The 20,462-nt window shown below is 44.0% G+C and overlaps 1 protein-coding gene across 1 annotated transcript in view; it reads left to right on the forward strand.

The window, feature by feature from the left end:
• Window positions 1–6,311: 6,311 nt before the first annotated feature.
• The window catches only part of LARP4B (La ribonucleoprotein 4B), a 64,840-nt gene continuing 50,689 nt past the window's right edge, over window positions 6,312–20,462 (forward strand). Inside the window, exon 1 of the mRNA XM_073677656.1 lies at window positions 6,312–6,712. The gene's annotated coding sequence lies outside the window, so the exon portion shown is untranslated. The remainder of the gene's footprint in view (window positions 6,713–20,462) is intronic.

Raw genomic sequence — 20,462 nt, forward strand, 5'->3', positions numbered from 1 at the left:
TCGTGGGCACACAGCCTGACATTGGATTTATTTTTTTCTACGACGCCTGGGATCAGAGATACTGCCAATGCCGGCCATTTAACCCCTTAATAACATCTGACGTACTAATACGCGTCTGTGCCCTGGGACTTAAGAGCCAGACCCGTATTAGTACGTCATCGCGATCGCGCCCGCACACAGGCTGTGCGGGCGCGATCGCCGCCGGGTGTCAGCTGATTGTCACAGCTGACACCCGGTACTATGTGCAGGGAGCGGTCACGCACCGCTCCCAGCACATTAACCCCCGCGATGCTGCGATCGAAGTCGATCGAAGTCGATCGCGGCATTGCGGGGGCAAGGGGAGGTGATCGGCGATACTCACCTCCTCTTCTGGCTTCCAGCGCAGTCTGCAAAGGCTTCCCGGGTGTTGCCATGACGACCCGATGTCGTCATGACAACATCCGGGTCACCAGAGAGCAGGAAGATTGCTTGGACATGCGCAGTGCATCTCCAAGCAATCTTCACACTGTGCACTTCTGACAGCCTTCATGGCATAGGGATGGTGCTCCATTCCTGTGCCATGCAGGCGATCAGAAAAAAAAAAGTGAAAGTCCCAGAGTGGGAAAAAGTAATAAAGTGTATAAACTGTGTGAAAGTGGAAAAAAAAAAAAAAAAAAAATGTGCAAAAATATTATAAAAAAATAAAAAAAATAATACACCAAAAATAAAAATATAATGTACCCATCAATAAATATTATTATAAAAAAAATAAAAAAAAAACAATAAAAGTACACATATTTGGTATCGCCGCGTCCGGAACAACCTGACCTATAAAACTGTCCCACTAGTTAACCCCTTCAGTGAACACGGTAAAAAAAAAAAAAACAAGCAAAAAACAATGCTTTATCACCATACCGCCAAAAAAAAAGTGGAATAACACGCGATCAAAAAGACGCATATAAATAAAAATGATACCGCTGAAAACGTCATCTCGTCCCGCAAAAAACAAGCCGCCATATAGCTCCATCAGCCGAAAAATAAAAAAGTTATAGCTCTCAGAATAAAGCGATACTAAAAAATATTTTTTTCTATAAAATAGCTTTTATTGTGTATAAGCGCCAAAACATAGAAAAATGATACAAATGTGGTACCGCTGTAAACGTACTGACCCGAAGAGTAAAGCTGCCTCATCAATTTTACCACACGCGGAACAGAATAAAAAAAAAAAAAAAAAAACAATTCCTGAATTGTTGGTTTTTGTTTATTCTGCCTCCCAAAAATCGGAATAGAAAGCGATCAAAAAATGTCACGTGCCTGAAAATGGCACCAATAACAACGTCAAGTCATCCCGCAAAAAACGAGCCGTCACATGACTGTCTGCCAAAATCTGGAAAAATTATAGCTCTCAAAATATGGCGATGCAAAAACTAGATTTTACAAAAAATGCGTCTTTTAGTGTGTGACAGCTGTCAGTCATAAAAACCCCATATGATTCTGGCATTGCTGTAATCACACCGACCCGAAGAATAAAGTCGTCTAATCACTTATACCGCACAAGGAACGGCGTCAAAAATAAACTCTTGAGTTAGGATTGGGCTAGGGTTAGGGCTGGGTTTGGGGCTAGGGTTGTGCTGGGGCTAGGGTTGTGCTGGGGCTAGGGTTGTGCTGGGGCTAGGGTTGTGCTGGGGCTAGGGTTGTGCTGGGGCTAGGGTTGTGCTAGGGTTAGGGCTGGGGTTGGGATTTTTTTCAAAAGTAAGAAAAAAAGATGACGATATGGCGACTAGTGTTGAGAGCAAGTGCTCGCTACTTGAGTTTGCATCAGGTGCTCTGGTATGCATTTAGTATCGTGGGTATTTGAGTGACATGCTCGAGTCTCTGCCCCATATGCTTCGCGGCCAAAAAACTTTACGGGGATTGCCTGCCATGCACGAGCGATCCCCGCATGTTTTTTTTTGGGTGTCTAATAACCGTGAAACATGCGGAGCAGGGACTCGAGCATGTCACTCGAGCACACGCTGTACATGGTGCATACCTGAGTACCCGATGCAAACTCAAGTAGCGAGCACTTGCGCTCAAGAATAATGAAAACTTATTCAATATGATGACCTAATGTAAACAAATAATGTGCCGTACCTCTGGGTTCAAAATGTTCACTATACACCTTAATAAAATCTTTGAGGGGTATAGTTTCCAAAATGGGGACACTTGTGGGGGAGCTCCACTGTTTAGGCACATCACGGGCTCTCCAAACGCGACATGGTGTCCGCTAACAAATTGAATGGAAAATCGGCTCAAGTTGTTAGCGGACGCCATGTTGCGTTTGGAGAGCCCCTGTGTGTCCAAACATTGGAGCTCCCCCACAAGTGACCCCATTTTGGAAACTAGACCGCCCAAGGCACCTATCTAGATGCATAGTGAGCACTTAGAACCCCCAGGTGCTTCACAAATTGATTCGTAAAAATGAAAAAGTGAAAATAAAACACTTTTTCATTTTTATGAATCAATTTGTGAAGCACCTGGGGTTCCAAGTGCTCACTATGAATCTAGATAGGTGCCTTGGGGGGTCTAGTTTCCAAAATGGGGTCACTTGTGGGGGAGCTCCAATGTTTGGGCACACAGGGACTCTCTAAATGCAACATGGTATCCGCTAACAAATTGAATGGAAAATCGGCTCAAATTGTTAGCGGACACCACATTGCGTTTGGAGAGCCCCTCTGTGCCCAAACTTTGGAGCTCCCCCACAAGTGACCCCATTTTGGAAACTAGACCCCCCAAGGCACCTTTCTAGATGCATAGTGAGCACTTGGAACCCCCAGGTGCTTCACAAATTGATTCGTAAAAATGAAAAAGTGAAAAAAAAAAACACTTTTTCATTTTTATGAATCAATTTGTGAAGCACCTGGAGTTCCAAGTGCTCACTATGAATCTAGATAGGTGCCTTGGGGGGTCTAGTTTCCAAAATGGGGTCACTTGTGGGGGAGCTCCAATGTTTGGGCACACAGGGACTCTCCAAATGCAACATGATATCCGCTAACAAATTGTCGGCTCAAATTGTTAGCGGATATCATGTTGCATTTGGAGAGTCCCTGTGTGCCCAAACATTGGAGCTCCTCCACAAGTGACCCCATTTTGGAAACTAGACCCCCCAAGGCACCTATCTAGATGCATAGTGAGCACTTGGAACCCCTAGGTGCTTCACAAATTAATTCGTAAAAATGAAAAAGTGTTTTTTTTTTCACTTTTTCATTATTACGAATCAATTTGTGAAGCACCTGGGGGTTCCAAGTGCTCACTATGCATCTAGAAAGGTGCCTTGGGGGGTCTAGTTTCCAAAATGGGGTCACTTGTGGGGGAGCTCCAAAGTTTGGGCACAGAGGGGCTCTCCAAACGCAATGTGGCGTCCGCTAACAATTTGAGCCGATTTTCCATTCAATTTGTTAGCGGATACCATGTTGCATTTAGAGAGTCCCTGTGTGCCCAAACATTGGAGCTCCCCCACAAGTGACCCCATTTTGGAAACTAGACCCCCAAAGGCACCTATCTAGATGCATAGTGAGCACTTGGAACCCCTAGGTGCTTCACAAATTGATTCGTAAAAATGAAAAAGTGTTTTTTTTTTCACTTTTTCATTATTATGAATCAATTTGTGAAGCACCTGGGGGTTCCAAGTGCTCACTATGCATCTAGAAAGGTGCCTTGGGGGGTCTAGTTTCCAAAATGGGGTCACTTGTGGGGGAGCTCCAAAGTTTGGGCACAGAGAAGCTCTCCAAACGCAATGTGGTGTCCGCTAACAATTTGAGCCGATTTTCCATTCAATTTGTTAGCGGATACCATGTTGCATTTAGAGAGTCCCTGTGTGCCCAAACATTGGAGCTCTCCCACAAGTGACCCCATTTTGGAAACTAGACCCCCCAAGGCACCTATCTAGATGCATAGTGAGCAGTTGGAACCCCCAGGTGCTTCACAAATTGATTCATAAAAATGAAAAAGTGTTTTTTTTTCACTTTTTCATTGTTACGAATCAATTTGTGAAGCACCTGGGGGTTCCAAGTGCTCACTATGCATCTAGATAGGTGCCTTGGGGGGTCTAGTTTCCAAAATGGGGTCACTTGTGGGGGAGCTCCAATGTTTGGGCACACAGCAGCTCTCCAAACGCAACATGGTGTCGCTAACAATTTGAGCCAATTTTGCGTTAAATTTGTTAGCGGACACCATGTTGCATTTAGAGAGCCGCTGTGTGCCCAAATATTGGAGCTCCCCCACAAGTGACCCCATTTTGGAAACTAGACCACCCAAGGCACCTATCTAGATGCATAGTGAGCACTTGGAACCCTCAGGTGCTTCACAAATTGATTCATACAAATGAAAAAGTGTTTTTTTTTTCACTTTTTCATTGTTACGAATCAATTTGTGAAGCACCTGGGGGTTCCAAGTGCTCACTATGCATCTAGATAGGTGCCTTGGGGGGTCTAGTTTCCAAAATGGGGTCACTTGTGGGGGAGCTCCAATGTTTGGGCACACAGGGACTCTCTAAATGCAACATGGTGTCCTCTAACAAATTTAACGGAAAATCGGCTCAAATTGTTAGCGACACCATGTTGCGTTTGGAGAGCCGCTGTGTGCCCAAACATTGGAGCTCCCCCACAAGTGACCCCATTTTGGAAACTAGACCCCCCAAGGCACCTATCTAGATGCATTGTGAGCACTTGGAACACTCAGGTGCTTCACAAATTGATTCATAAAAATGAAAAAGTGTTTTTTTTTTTCACTTTTTCATTGTTACGAATCAATTTGTGAAGCACCTGGGGGTTCCAAGTGCTCACTATGCATCTAGAAAGGTGCCTTGGGGGGTCTAGTTTCCAAAATGGGGTCACTTTTGGGGGAGCTCCAAAGTTTGGGCACACATGGGCTCTCCAAACACAACATGGCGTCCGCTAATTATTCAAGCAAATTTTACAATCAAAAAGTCAAATAGCGCTCCTTCCCTTCCGAGCCCTGCCGTGCGCCCAAACAGTATTTTTTCCCCAAATATTGGGTATCTGCGTGCCCAGGGGAAATTGCACAACAAATTTTGGGGTCCATTTTTTCTTGTTACCCCTGTGAAAATAAAAAAAATTGGATCTAAATTAACATTTTTGTGAAAAAAGTTAAATGTTCATTTTTTTCTTCCACATTCAAAAAATTCCTGTGAAGCACCTGAAGGGTTAATAAAGTTCTTGAATGTGGTTTTGAGCACCTTGAGGGGTGCAGTTTTTAGAATGGTGTCACTTTTGGGTATTTTCTGTCATAAAGACCTCTCAAAGTGACTTCAAATGTGATGTGGTCCCTAAAAAAATGGTTTTGTAAATTTTGTTGGAAAAATGAGAAATCGCTGGTCAACTTTTAACCCTTATAGCTCCCTAACAAAAAAAAAATTTGGTTCCAAAATTGTGGTGATGTAAAGTAGACATGTGGGAAATGTTATTTATTAACTCTTTTGTGTGACATATCGCTCTGATTTCAGGGCTTAAAAATTCAAATTTTGAAAATTGCAAAATTTTCAAAATTTTCGCCAAATTTCCGTTTTTTTCACAAATAAACGCAAGTGATATCGAAGAAATTTTTCCACAATCATGAAGTACAATATGTCACGAAAAAACAATCTCAGAATCAGGGGGATCCGTTGAAGCGTTCGAGAGTAATTACCTCATAAAGTGACAGTGGTCAGAATTGTAAAAATTGGCCCGGTCATTAACGTGCAAACCACCCGCGGGGCTTAAGGGGTTAAAGTGTGACTATTGTATTTATTTTTATTCCATAAATCAATAGTGCACTTGACAATAAGCAACTTTGTAATATATCTGATCAGAGAAATCTGCTTCTTTCTCCTCCTGGACTGATCTGTCACTCTCGTTTAAAGAGTAAAATCTGTATTCAGTGAAGACAGTCTTTCCCCATTACTGAGATAATGAGATGGAAGTTGAAGCTTTTACCATTCTATGGAGAGGATGAGGGAGGAGCTGGATGCAGACACAAACATTCTGCTGCAAGTTCTCCTGACATGACCGTGACACTTGAAGCCTAAAGGGTGAGTGAGGCAGATGAGCCCAGTGATCGGCACCAGCTACAGGAAGCAGGGGACGCTTATTCCGCATCCACCTATGAATAAATCGCTTCTCTCCGCGTCACTTGTTGCTAGGAGGATGGGCAGGAGAGGGAGGAGATCCTTGCTGCAGCCAGACTCCGCCTCTTCAGCGCCGCCGGACTTCCCCGTGACGTCAGCGGCGGTTCCCTGCGTCAGGCGCAGTGCGCTCCGGACCGCGGCGTTCTCCCCGCCCCCTTCACAACGGCCAATAGGTGGAGACAACGGAGGCGGGACTTCCGGCGGGCGCAGGAAGTTACACTGTCTCGGGATTTTTTTTACGTCCTCCTCCTTTTTACGGGATAGAGAAATTGTTGTGATAACTGCGGGCGTCCCGCCGCTGCCGCCAGCACCCACCGCCTCCTCTGCCGCCCGCCGCTCCCGGAGCTGCTCCCTCAGTGTGTTCTCGGCTGTTCCCCTGCGGGCAGAGCACGGTGTGTTGTCTGGTTCCTATTCCCGTCGTCACGGACCGAAGTATTCCTTCTTCTTCCTCCTCTCCCGCCCTCCCCGCCTGACAGCCGCCCGCCCACCCGAGCAGCCGAGGGGAAGAGTCCGAGAGAGGAGGAGGCCGGAGACTGCGAGACCAGCAGGCCGAGACCTGACTGCGAGCAGGTGAGAGCGGCCCACCGCAGCCGCCCAGTCCCCTCATGTCCCCGCAGCCCCGGCACCGGCCTCCATCCGCCCGCGCTGCAGAGCCCAGCTGATGGCTGACAACAGAGGACAATAGAGCGCACACACATCACCATATGCTGCCTCACATGGAGACATAACACAGAGCAGGAAGATGTGACCCGCAGAGATCCCTGAGCATGGACGTCACCTGTGCCAGACTCCTCAGAGGGATCCATAGGGGCCAGCACTCAGATAGAAACCACTACAACTCTCATCCTCCTATGTGCAGCCGGGCTGCAGATATTGCATTGTACAGATGGGCTCCTGTCTGCTGCAGATATTGCATTGTACAGATGGGCTCCTGTCTGCTGCAGATATTGCATTGTACAGATGGGCTCCTGTCTGCTGCAGATATTGCATTGTACAGATGGGCTCCTGTCTGCTGCAGATATTGCATTGTACAGATGGGCTCCTGTCTGCTGCAGATATTGCATTGTACAGATGGGCTCCTGTCTGCTGCAGATATTGCATTGTACAGATGGGCTCCTGTCTGCTGCAGATATTGCATTGTACAGATGGGCTCCTGTCTGCTGCAGATATTGCATTGTACAGATGGGCTCCTGTCTGCTGCAGATATTGCATTGTACCGTTGGGCTCCTGTCTGCTGCAGATATTGCATTGTACCGTTGGGCTCCTGTCTGCTGCAGATATTGCATTGTACCGTTGGGCTCCTGTCTGCTGCAGGTATTGCATTGTACAGATGGGCTCCTGTCTGCTGCAGATATTGCATTGTACAGATGGGCTCCTGTCTGCTGCAGATATTGCATTGTACAGATGGGCTCCTGTCTGCTGCAGATATTGCATTGTACAGATGGGCTCCTGTCTGCTGCAGATGTTGCATTGTACAGATGGGCTCCTGTCTGCTGCAGATGTTGCATTGCACAGATGGGCTCCTGTCTGCTGCAGATGTTGCATTGCACAGATGGGCTCCTGTCTGCTGCAGATATTGCATTGTACAGATGGGCTCCTGTCTGCTGCAGATATTGCATTGTACAGATGGGCTCCTGTCTGCTGCAGATATTGCATTGTACAGATGGGCTCCTGTCTGCTGCAGATATTGCATTGTACTGATGTATTAGGAAAAAATACATAACAATCCAGCGGGAACTGCTAAAAAGTTAGTAAAACTTAGGATTTAAAGGCTAAATAAAACCTAATACTCCACCATACGTTGGCATTAGTGCTCAATAAGAGTTATTGCCTACCTGTTTCGACATTAGTCTGTCATGGTCTGACCAATTTTGCATTGTACAACCGGGCTCCTGTCTGCTGCAGGTATTACTTTTATACAGATGTACGGCCGAGCTCCTGTCTGCTGCAGGTATTACTTTTATACAGATGTATGGCCGGGCTCTTGTCTGCTGCAGATATTACTTTTATACAGATGTACGGCTGGGCTCCTCTCTGCTGCAGATATTACTTTTATACAGATGTATGGCCGAGCTCCTGTCTGCTGCAGGTATTACTTTTATACAGATGTATGGCCGGGCTCTTGTCTGCTGCAGATATTACTTTTATAAAGATGTACGGCCGGGCTCTTGTCTGCTGCAGATATTACTTTTATAAAGATGTACGGCCGGGCTCCTGTCTGCTGCAGGTATTACTTTTATCCAGATGTACGGCCGGGCTCCTGTCTGCTGCAGGTATTACTTTTATACAGATGTACGGCCGGGCTCTTGTCTGCTGCAGGTATTACTTTTATCCAGATGTACGGCCGGGCTCTTGTCTGCTGCAGGTATTACTTTTATCCAGATGTACGGCCGGGCTCTTGTCTGCTGCAGGTATTACTTTTATCCAGATGTACGGCCGGGCTCCTGTCTGCTGCAGGTATTACTTTTATCCAGATGTACGGCCGGGCTCCTGTCTGCTGCAGATATTACTTTTATCCAGATGTACGGCCGAGCTCCTGTCTGCTGCAGATATTACTTTTATCCAGATGTACGGCCGGGCTCCTGTCTGCTGCAGGTATTACTTTTATCCAGATGTACGGCCGGGCTCCTGTCTGCTGCAGATATTACTTTTATCCAGATGTACGGCCGGGCTCTTGTCTGCTGCAGATATTACTTTTATCCAGATGTACGGCCGGGCTCTTGTCTGCTGCAGATATTACTTTTATACAGATGTATGGCCGGGTGCCTGGCTGCTGCAGGTATTGAATTTGTTACATTATTATGGTTTTTGCTTTCTAGGAATTGAAAATAGTTTTTCTTTATTTGTTACATGTGATAGAATTACAAAACACAAGCTGTGATCTTATGTAAGAGTTGTATCCCTGCCGGTGATTGACTCTTTTGGATGAAAAATTCTTATTTTTTTCTTTTGATTAGATAAACAATTGTATCTGCTGATGTCCTAGATCACAGGTGATAATATGACAGCCTTTTTGGTAAAGGAAGGTTAACCCGCAGGGTTTTGTAATGCTGCACCCTTGACTACTAAAGGGGTTTGCATGTGTGACAAAAAAAAGGGTGAAGTAATAAAACCTATTCCCTGCCATTGCTCTCCCTCTGGCTCTTGTTTGTTGTTCTAGCTATGACATCCTTTTAACACACGGTTGCTGGAGCCAGTTACTGGGTTACTGGTCTTAATGGTACGTTGACATATCCCCCTCCCTACCTGGCCACTTGTGGATAGCCCCTTTATTTAAAGCCCTTGGGTGCAACATTAAATAAATAAAAAAGCTATAATTACCTCCCAGACCGCTGCCATTCCTCTGATCTCAGCAATGTCCCCCGCTGGTCACATGACCATTGCTGCCTTCACAGATGTATCCCAGCCGAGCAAACACTGCTCTGTGATCCTTGGGTCCACAACTCTGAAATCAGAGTTAGTTTGGGGGATAAGTGTAGAGCAGGGATGTCAAACTCAGACACACAGAGGGCCAAAATGAAAAACTTGGGCAAAGTCACAGGCCAACCAGTATACAGTATAGCGGGCCCCATATAGTCCCTAATACAGAATGACACCCACATATGAGTGGGTCTGGAGTCACGGGTCAAATAAAACCACCCTTCGGGCCAGAGTTTGACATGTATGGTGTAGAGTGTTTATTTTATTCTGCACCCAATAGTGGACAATTCCTTTTAACTTAAGCAGTTTGCCAAGCTGGAGATATGTAGTGTTAGGCTATGTGCCCACGATGCAGAAATGTTCCGGAATTTTCCTGAGCGTTTCTGCATCTCCCTGGCAGAAAAAACGCATGCGGATTTTACATACGTTTTTTCAGCCAGGGACAAGCGTTTGTCACGCTTTTTGCACATGCGATTTCGCATGCTGGTTGTCAAGCTCTTTCCAAGCGATTTTAGCATGGCTTGGAAAAGTGCTTGACAACTTGGTCACACTATATAAATCCATTCAATTGACATGGATTTATATAGTGTGACCAAGTTAGTTAACAAAAGAATAAAAATTGTAAAAAAATTAAAAAAACATTATACTCACCTTCCATGACGTCATTTAGTCATGTGACAGGTCACGTGCCCGCCGATGTCAGCGGTTGCGTGACCTGTCACATGACTGACTGACGTCATGAAAGGTCCTTTTACACCATCGTGAGCCACCGGGGAGCCAAGACATACCGGATAGAAGACCGCGGGCCCTCAGAAGGTGAGTATAATGGTTTTTTTTTAGTATTATTTTAAAAAAATATATATTTTTTAACAGGTACTATGGTACCCAGGTCAGGAGGAGAGTCAACTCTTCTGCAGACCCGGGGACTATCCACACATTGAATCGCTTAATATCCGCATGTGCACATTTAGTCATGCGGATATTAAGCGATTCAGTGCAAGTCAATGGCGGCAAAAACACCTCAATTACTTAAAATAATTGGTAGTGCTGCGTATTTTTCCCCAATGATAATCCGCAGCGGAAATTTCCACAGCATGTGCACAGCACATTTGGATTATCACTGGGGAACATAGTAGACCTACTAACAAGCGTTTTTTAAGCATTTCTGCGGCGGAATAGCCGCTGCGGAAACGCTTAAAAAACGCTTAGTGGGCACACAGCCTTACACAGCTGTCAATCGGATGAATCTGTAACTGTTTTATTTATGTGGACTTGCTGACTCTTACTGAGCAGGGGGTACTCTAATATGTGGATAATAACGGGGGTCCTCTGTGGGAGACACCCCTCCCCTCGTTTCTCGACACTCCAGCTTTTATGGGACACTTTTTAAAGTGTAAAGTTAATCAGCTAAATGTTCAGCCTGTACTGTGTACGGGCCCGCAGGGTAATTATATTTGGCCCGCGACACCAGAACCACCACCCCTATGGAGGGCCTTTGTTCTGTGCGGGGGACTTGCACCATCCTCAGGTGCAGCTGTGTGTAATAGCCAATTTTTTTTTTTTTTTTTACAGGGAGCTCTTGCCAGAATACAGTGACCTTCAGTACTGGTCGTAGTCTATCTCAAAACGTGTGTGTATATAAAAAAAGAGAAGGAATTCCTAAATAAATTTTTAATTTGTATCATGTACAGGAAGTGAACAGGCCATGTGACGCTTTTTAGCAAATCCTATAATGAGCCCTATGGGTCTGTAGGCTCAGTGGAGTCCCGTGACCAGTGCTGACCCTTCCTGTTAGCTGAAGACGCCTTCAACTATATGCATTGGCTCTAAATCTGATAATAAAGCTTAGTTCTCCTCTGTACTGCAGGTTATGGAATTAAAAAAGGGCTAGTCCTACCTATGGGGTGGAAGGTGGTGACAGGTTCACTTTAAAGATTGCAGTGGGGAGTTACATATACAGAATTTCCTTGATAAGAAGTTATAAAAGCTCTGGAAGAGATTTCATAATAACCTGAAGATCCGGTACAATCAGCAGCACACAGTCTCAGCCTGTACTCCTGGCCTGGAAATGCATTACCAGGTATCATGGCTGCCTGTGTGGATAGCACAGTTTGCAGTCTCTTTATTGATCTGTAGTCCCAGTGTAATGTATAGAGTTGTCGTGTTACAGGTGGTACAGGTCTTTGACTTTCTGCTCTTTGGCTGGTAGGAAACGATTATTGATATTAACCTTAGATTATTAAAGGAGGTGGGATATATTCAGAAATCGCGCAAAGCATTCCTGGCACAGACTAATAACTCATTTTACCAGTTGTCAATCAAAAATATGTTTGTTTACAGTGATATATAGGCATTTACTAATAGGCTTTTGTTTCCAAATGTGTCCTAGATGCAACGCTCACTCTTTCCATCCTGGAAACCCAACTTCCACATTGAAGTCTACTCAAGAGAGATTTGTGTACATGTTACCAGCGATGTGTATGAAGGGCAAGGGCTATGCTTGTCGGCTAAGTCCAACTCATTGATTCATTGACGGAGAGGTGACCTTACTTGGCTACTGAAATGAGCCATTCAGCCCCCCCATTTCTGTCTATGAATTGGCTACTGAAATGAGCCAGCCCCCTTGTGTCTTGTTATTGGATATTTCAAATAAATCTGTCACCTGTTTTTTGCTACCTAATCTTAGAGATGCATGCTGTAGAGACTAAGACTCTGATTCCAGCTATGTGTCACTTATTATCCTACTTGCTGTTACTTTTAAATAAAATAAATCATAGTTTTATCAGCTGGAGATTATTATTAGAGGACTGCTTGGCCAGTTGCTATGTAGTCCAACCCCACCCCCCACCATTGATTGGCAGATTTCTGTATACGCTATTAGTGGTGTGGGCGGGGTTATTCAGAGAACTGCTAGATCTGCAACAGAAAAAACTGTATCAAACTTTATCAAAACTGCAGCTAGCAGCTCAGTAAGTGATACATTGCTGGAATCCGGGTCTTCTCCTACATCATGCTTCTCTCAGATTACATAGAAAAACCTGCTGCAAGATTCCCTTTAACTGAGCCAGTCCACCCCTTTTCTGTTTATGCATTGGCTACTCAAGTGAGCCAGGCAGCCATACTAATTATTTAATAATACTTTTTTTATTTTTGTAAAACCAACAAATTCCGCAGCACTCCTCCTTTATACATGCCGCTGGTCTCATGCCAACACTGGGATCTCTAACTGTATTGAGCCCGATGCAGACGTGGAGTTGGCAGGATGGCGAGAGGGGCGCTGAAACTAGGACATCGTGATATTTTATGACGGTAATGTACTTTGATTTTTCATATATCACTTCGGACATAGTGGAACATATTTTTAGTCTACTTTAACGTGACCAAATCTGAGTCATTTTGCTTTTTAAAATGTCTCAGACCCCATGAGATGTACTTCAGACTCGTACTACATCCTGGATCTGACCCAACATGTTGCATATGTGCTCCACTAAGTTCACAGATTTTGAGTGCCGGTGATGGTTGTGTGGTTTACAACTTGCATCACAAGCTGGAAAACGCTGCAAAAAAAGTCTCACTTGTGGTGTTTGATGTAGTTGGTGTTTCTGAAGCAGCTTTACAATGTAAAAGGTTCACCCTTCACTGCATGCTGCTAAAAATAATAATGTGGAAAATGTTAAGATTTTCCCATTCATTTAAAAATAATATTTCGCTACTCCCCTCCCACAACCGAAGAAAGGCAAAAACCAAAACGGCCTCTTAAGACTTGGATGAATATTTCACATCTCTATAACTAATAAACAATGTGTCATTATAAACGCAATCTTTTCCTGCCCTGTCACAGATCAGGTTGGAATGTTAAGTTCCCAGCGTACGTCACATATCACAGGGGTATCCCATGATAGTTGGCATTTTGCTGCAATGATGTGCCATCTGGTAACATTACAGTGGGGGCTCCTACTTGGCACTGTACGTGCATGAGAAGTTTGCTGAAAATAATTGTTTTTAATTTTTTTTTATTTATTACCATTTTTAGTCTTTTGTACCTGTAAAGTGTAGAATCTGATCTGGAGTCTTGTGTGATGGTGGTTAATCGTATTTCTCCAAGGCTCATTAAGTGGTCATTTATTCATTGATCACACGCTATAAATCATTCCCGCTAAGTATAATTCTCGCTCAGTGAACACTCAATTGTCATCAGCGATTGGAAAGTTATGATGATGCTGATCCATCCATCTGAGTGCGGCTTTACATGATATAAGCAGCTCCGTGCTCCATGTCATCGACCACAGTGTTCAGGAGCCTCTTACAGAGAATATTATTGCTGTGACACATTGATACATCTGAACAATTGAATCCTATTCAGGTCTGAAGCATTTAGCAGAAAGATTTCGCTGGCGCGTCATAGGTTGCATACCTTTGTTTTTAAATTATTATTATTGTACGTAATCTGTAAGAATAAAGGCCACCATAGACAAGTCGGCCTTATGATGTGTATGGGGGACTTGTGACTCTCACCCAACAGTTGGGGGAGATGAGGATGGAACAGTTAAAATTTCTAGACACGAACCATTTGTTTTTAAGGAGGAAAAGCCAGAGCCGGAGGTATTTGGAAGGCACAGAGATTACTGGCAATGGCTTTCTTCCCTCTGCCAAATGAAATCAAACAAACCAAGCATGTATGTGTAGGGTTAAGTCTGGCGGGATGATTGTTGATGTATGGCAGGCTTAAAGGGAATCTGTCAGCAAATTTTTGTTATGCAATTCAAGAACTGCATGTTGTAGGGACAGAGACCCTGATTTCAGTGATGTATCACTTTCTGGGCTGCTTATTGTTTCAGTAAAATCAGTGTTTTCTCAGCAGGTGATTATCACTAGAGGACTAGTTGTCATATAGTCCTTCTGCTCTGTGTAACCACGTTCCCCTAACCAATTGTCAGCTTTCTGCCTATGCACCGTGTAGACAGCTGCCAATCAGTGGTGTGGACGGGGTTATACATTGCTCAGCATTCAGAGAACTACTAGATCTGCAGCAGAGAAAATGGATTTTTATTAAACTGCAGAAAATAGCCTAGTAAGTGATCGGTGTAATCAGGGTCTCTGTCCCTGCGTTATTCTGCTCTCAGATTACATAGCAAATACTTGGTGACAGATCCTCTTTTACAGCGATGTATGCCTCCATATGAGCAGTGCATAGGTAGAGTAGTATCCCATAGAAGTCAGTGGTGTATTATGTTTTGGATACATTATATGCCTGTGTGTGTACAGCCATAGGTCTTGCTAAAAAGAAATGGAAGACCCTGTCATAAATCCTGTCTGGCCCCTTTGTAAATCATGGTACCCAGCAGTCACTGCATCCTAGTGTCTGTCATGCACAGAAGACATAACGCAGATGTGAACAGTGTCTAATGTGAATCCTCTCCGGCATAATCAATTACTATAATTAAGCATAAATAATGGGCAGCGTATTCCCGAGATGTTCCCGCTTTACTCCAGATAGGTTTGGCTATGGGATTGTGGCGTTGTGTACCGGGTGGCTACAGTTTGTGGTTCAGCATGTGTGATTAGTGTAGAAATTTCACAATTACATTTTTTTTTTACACCGATGGCGTCTTTCCCATTTACATTTCTTAATGAAAAATTGCAAAACTGTACAACGGTTATTGTAGAAGAAGGTTCGTGATGGGAGCGGCCCTGACAGGTCCACCTTCATTGCTGCAGCCATGTGAAGTGCAGCGTCCATCCATCGGCTTTATTTCTATTCTTGGCTCTTATGTCACAATGTTTGTCACACACGTTATACATATTCATGTGCAGCCGCTCTGGTTACCCCAACCTGTCATTATTTGCTCTTCAATATCACCTTATTGCATTATTTACATAGCAGCGTGATGACGTCACCCGGGCTGACACCCAGTGATAATGCAGCTCTGGGACCGGCTCGTGTGTTTGCACAAGTCTCTCCGTCAGATGAGAAGAATTGTCAGCAAATGGCCTCTCCTAATTTATCACCGATTACTCCTTATTCAACATAAGCGTCAGCAATTTGTTATGTTGGACGTGAAAAGGACAACATGGCTTTGTGCTTCTAAAAACAGCACCACCTCTGTCCACAGGTTTTTTTGCATGCCAGCTTCATTTATTACAAAGCAGCTGAGTTGCAATACTAAATGCATCCTGTAGACAGGTGTGGTGCTGTTTCTGGAAATAAGCGACCATGTTTTTTTTTAGCCCTGCAAAGCTCTTTAAGGCTATGTGCACATGTCATTCCATAGACGCTGGCATAGCCGAATAGTTTTTGAAGCAGAAGTGTTTTTTCCTGAAACACGTTTAGTAGTTTTTTCACCAACTTTCCCACAAGAGTGTTTTTTGTTTTTTTTGTAAATTGATTTTGCATGTAAAACAGTCTGAAGAATGGTCAGGTCACCTTTTTTTAGCCGCTTCATGGCTTTCAAAGCCTGAAGTGGTTAAAAGATGTCCAAAAGAACAGAACATTATCTTTTAACATCTGGGTGCTGATCTAGGAGAAATCCGCCTGAAAAAGATCCCGTGGACGCTTGCCATACAGATTCCTAAGAGGACTCGTCTCACAGTAGACACGTGTGTGATACTTCCAATATCTGCTTTGCCTGCTGCTCCATTTTCAGGATAAATCATTGCCCCAGAGGCCGGACCCTCTGCATTCATATAGGGATGGCTTATCCAAGCAGTCTGCCCCCACTTTACCCAGTGTGGACACTTATTTAGGGTATGTACAGCTGGGTCGTATACACTGCGTATAATCATAGCTACATTGTGGTTAGGATTTTAATATATATTTTTTTTTTTTAACAAATCTCAATATTGCAGAGAAAATCCACATTCTAAATTGACAGGTGCTTCAAATTTGACTTTTTGCAACGCAAAGGGTGCAATATGAATGAAATCCATGGAATTTCAACAAAATCCACCATTCAGATTTAAAGGGCTTGTCCAGGATTCATTCATATTTCCACATAGGCGTGTAGACTTCAGAAAATAACGAACACAGCAGACTCCCTACCTCCTCGTTCCATTGCTGCCTCTCAGCCCCTGTCACGGTCTTTGACAGTATGCAGCGGTGACCCCATGATGAGAGGGAATGTGACTGCTACAGTCAATCACTGAGCTTAGCAGCTCATTTCTTCTACATCGCCATTAACTCTGAGCCTAGTGATTTAGCTGCAGCAGTCCCGTGCGGCGGTTGTGATATTGCCGACTAAGTGCAGGACCTGTGCAGTGTGTATAAGTGTTTTTATTCTCTACGTCTACAGTTGTATGATGAAATAAAAATTAATTCTACACAACCTCATTAAAGGGATTTGGTCACCAGGTTTTTGCTACTCCATTTGAGAGTAACACAATGTATTTTGATGAAATAACTTTATCAGCTGCAGATCTAGCAGTTCTCTGAATATAGCCCTGTATAACCCCGCCCCCACCACTGATTGGCAGCTTTCTGCCTATGCAGTGTATACAGAAAGCTGCCAATCAGTGCAAGGGGTGGGATTATACAGAGCTTATGAATAATGAAGACTACATTGCAGCAGGTTTACTAGTCCTCTAGTGATAAAATCACAGTTTTATAAGTAGATTATTAAAACTACAGCAAGCAGCCCAGTAAGTGACACATCGCTGGAATCAAGGTCTCTGTCTCTACATCATGTGGCTCTCAGATTAGGTCGCAAAATCCTGGTGATGGACTCCCTTTAAGGGTTAAAGGGGAGCAGTGTTGATGGCCTTATTTTTAAATGTTTTTTTTTCCAATGGCTGAGAAGGAATTATCTGTGTCTGTAGCAGATGCAAATGGTGGAGACTACTGAAATGGCCTAGAATGGCTGTGCTACACGGTTCCCGTCACTCAGAAGTGAATGTATGTTTTGGAAATGTCCGAGCTCAGTGACCTGTGCTGTTACTTAAACTCTTCCTGTTGTTATAAATGGGACTTGTCCATTTCTGCTCAGTTAAAGATTTTCCTCCACATGTTAAAGCACCACGCCAGTGTTTTTTGTTTATTTTTTGTCCCTAGTAATATACCTACCAGCCGTCGTCTTCATCTGTTCACCGCGCAGCTCCGGTCGTCTTCTGCAGGTTAAGACCTGCTGGATCTCTCCAGTGTTTGCTGGGCCATCCGGAAGTCACAACTCAATGTAAGTGTAGGAGAGCCAGAACAAGGATCCCATAGACTTACACTGAGAGCTTGTGACCATTACCTGTCACTTCCGCCAGTCAGAAGTTGCGGTGCTGGGAAGAGCTGCAGACTGCAACTGGTAAGTTATAATACTAGGGTCCGAGGAATTGCATTAGTGTCTCTACTCCAGCACTGGAGTAAAGCAAAACGGGAAGTGGTGCTTTAATGTCATGATTTCTGCTGCAAATGCGTGTCACCATTCAGACGGCTGCAGTCTGCCAACTTGTGCTCACTGCAAATTTACCCCTAACACTACAATGGGGGGAAATCTGCTGTAAATCCTGAATGCATCCTTTACGCAGCTGATGTGTCCCGTGTAGTTGTGCGCTTGTGTGGATCCCTGCTAACAATGCACACATCCCGTGCAGCTGCTGATGTGAAGGGAATATTAGGCCAACAAGGAAGCTGTTTGCCCCCAAAAAGTAACTGCACCTAGTCCACAGAATGCCGCCATCCCCACATTGTGTATAATTGTGCTGTCAGACGGATGGTGAGCTGTGTCAGCTCCTGCAGAACCTGCACTGCGTCTGCTGCATCCTCTGTGTGCCGCTGCCAGCTACTAACTTCACCAACTTCTTGTATCTGCTCACTGGCTGGAGTATATCCTAGCTTGGTGCTGCCTGCTAGATTTTATTGGGGGGTAACAGGGTATTTTGTAGAAGTGTTTACTGCAGGCTTGCAGGGTCCCCGTAGCTGTAATAGTCTGTCAGGCTAGAGACGCTCTGCAGGGTGATGTTCATAGACTGTTAGTAATAACACCTACACCAACTATTCTGACACATAATAAATACTGACGAGCGCACTTTGTGCCTTAGGCTGATGTTAGGACGTTTACATGATTTTTTTCCTGGCATGATGAGCATTTAGAATTACTGTATTCTGTGGGAATTACTATGTCCTGCTGTCTGGAGGCATTATATAATTTCTCTGCCAGCCAGGAATTGTTTTAAATGGCTTCTTCACGTTGCTTTTTTTTTTTTTTTCTGCAACCAAACCTGAATTCTTGGCAAGAGGTTTGTTCAAGATTTTTTTTGGTTGTTGTTTTTTTTTTTTTTTTTTTCACCGACATTTTGTCTCTTTATGCATGTACATAAAGTTCAGTGAAAAAAAAAATCTCATTTTTTTTTAGCACAAAAAAAAAACCGCTGAAAAACCTGACACCTTCATTTTTGGTGCGTGCCCCCCCCCCCCCCCTCCTGCCGCCTATTACTTCCAATGGGTGAAAAGATGCTGAAAGACGTGACATGCTCTATTCTGCAAAAAAACATGCAAAGCACAAAATACTGATCAAGAATAAAAAACAAGCTGTGTGCATTTGATTTCTGGAATCTCATAGACTTTGCTGGTACTGTAAAACGCAGCTTGAAAAACCAAGGTGTGTGAATATAGACGGATTATAATGAGGGCAATCTAAACTGCCCGGGGCCCTGGCTACTCTTAATCCACCCCTGTGTGTGAACATAGCCTTAGTAGTTTGCCTTCTTGAATACCATTAAGGCTACGTTCCCACGATTCGCTTTTGGTGAGTTTTTGGCTCTGCAGAATTTCTGTACCTATTTAAATTCAGTTACTTACGTTTATGTCTGGTGTTTTTTTTTTAAATTTCTTTATTTTTGTTTATTTAAGAAACCACCAAAATGTAACATGCGTTTTTATTGCGTTTTTGATACTGCGTTTTCCCTGTGGAATTTCCGCACCTAATACTAGTCTATGGGGAAATTCTGCACAGAAAACTCAGCGTATAGGTAAGAGAAATTGTCATGCTGCAGATTTGAAGAACGCTCCGCAGGTGAGTTTACACAGCGTTAAAAGGCACAGTGGGCAGAAGATTTCTATAAATCCCATCCACTTCACTACAACTGTAAGACTTGTTTTTGAAACAGCAAAAACATGCAGCGTCAAAAAGTGCACCAAAATCTCATTGTGGGAACGTAGTCTAATAGTACCTGTCATGTTGTTTTTTTTTTTTTTTTTTTGTTCTCCTCTCATTAAATGTCCTGCGGGTCGGTCGGTGAATGTCCAGATCCTGTACAGTTTCAATAGAAAGTGTGATCTTGTACCCCGTCCTGTGCACTTGCCTCATGCAGGATCTCGGCGTTCGATTGCTGTACAGCAGGCTTCAGGGCAGTGTGTTTGGATTGGCTGTGGGCCTGTTAAAAATGCAGAACTTATTAAGATTATAGTCTATAAAGGAGTTGTCTGACTAGAGCAGGGTTCCCCAACTCCAGTCCTCAAGGCCCACCAACAGGTCATGTTTTCAGGATTTCCTTAGTATTGCACAGGTGATGGAATTATTGCCTGTGCTGATGATGGAATTATCACCTGTGCAATACTAAGGAAATCCTGAAAACATGACCTGTTGGTGGGCCTTGAGGACTGGAGTTGGGGAACCCTGCACTAGAGCAATCCCTGTGGCCGCCGGTGCGATCACCTTATTGCCATTGGTAACACCTAAAATCGGCTGATTTTTTTTCAGGGAAGAAGGATACAGCTAGCTATGAATATAATCTGCCACAGCTCAGCAGGGGCTACTTAGTATTTGGGTGCAGGGCGGAAGTGCTGCAGATTTTTTGGATTGATAATTTGCTGCCTGTTACAGTACCAGCGATGTGCATCAGATTTTAAGGCACATTATGGACAGACTGCAGAGAATCAGTGTATATTGACTGGTGCTGCCAACTTTGAAACTTACCA

This window comes from Phyllobates terribilis, unplaced genomic scaffold (genome assembly GCF_046119375.1).
Source record: "Phyllobates terribilis strain yellow unplaced genomic scaffold, ASM4611937v1 Scaffold_4__5_contigs__length_816908805, whole genome shotgun sequence".
Lineage (NCBI taxonomy): Eukaryota > Metazoa > Chordata > Amphibia > Anura > Dendrobatidae > Phyllobates > Phyllobates terribilis.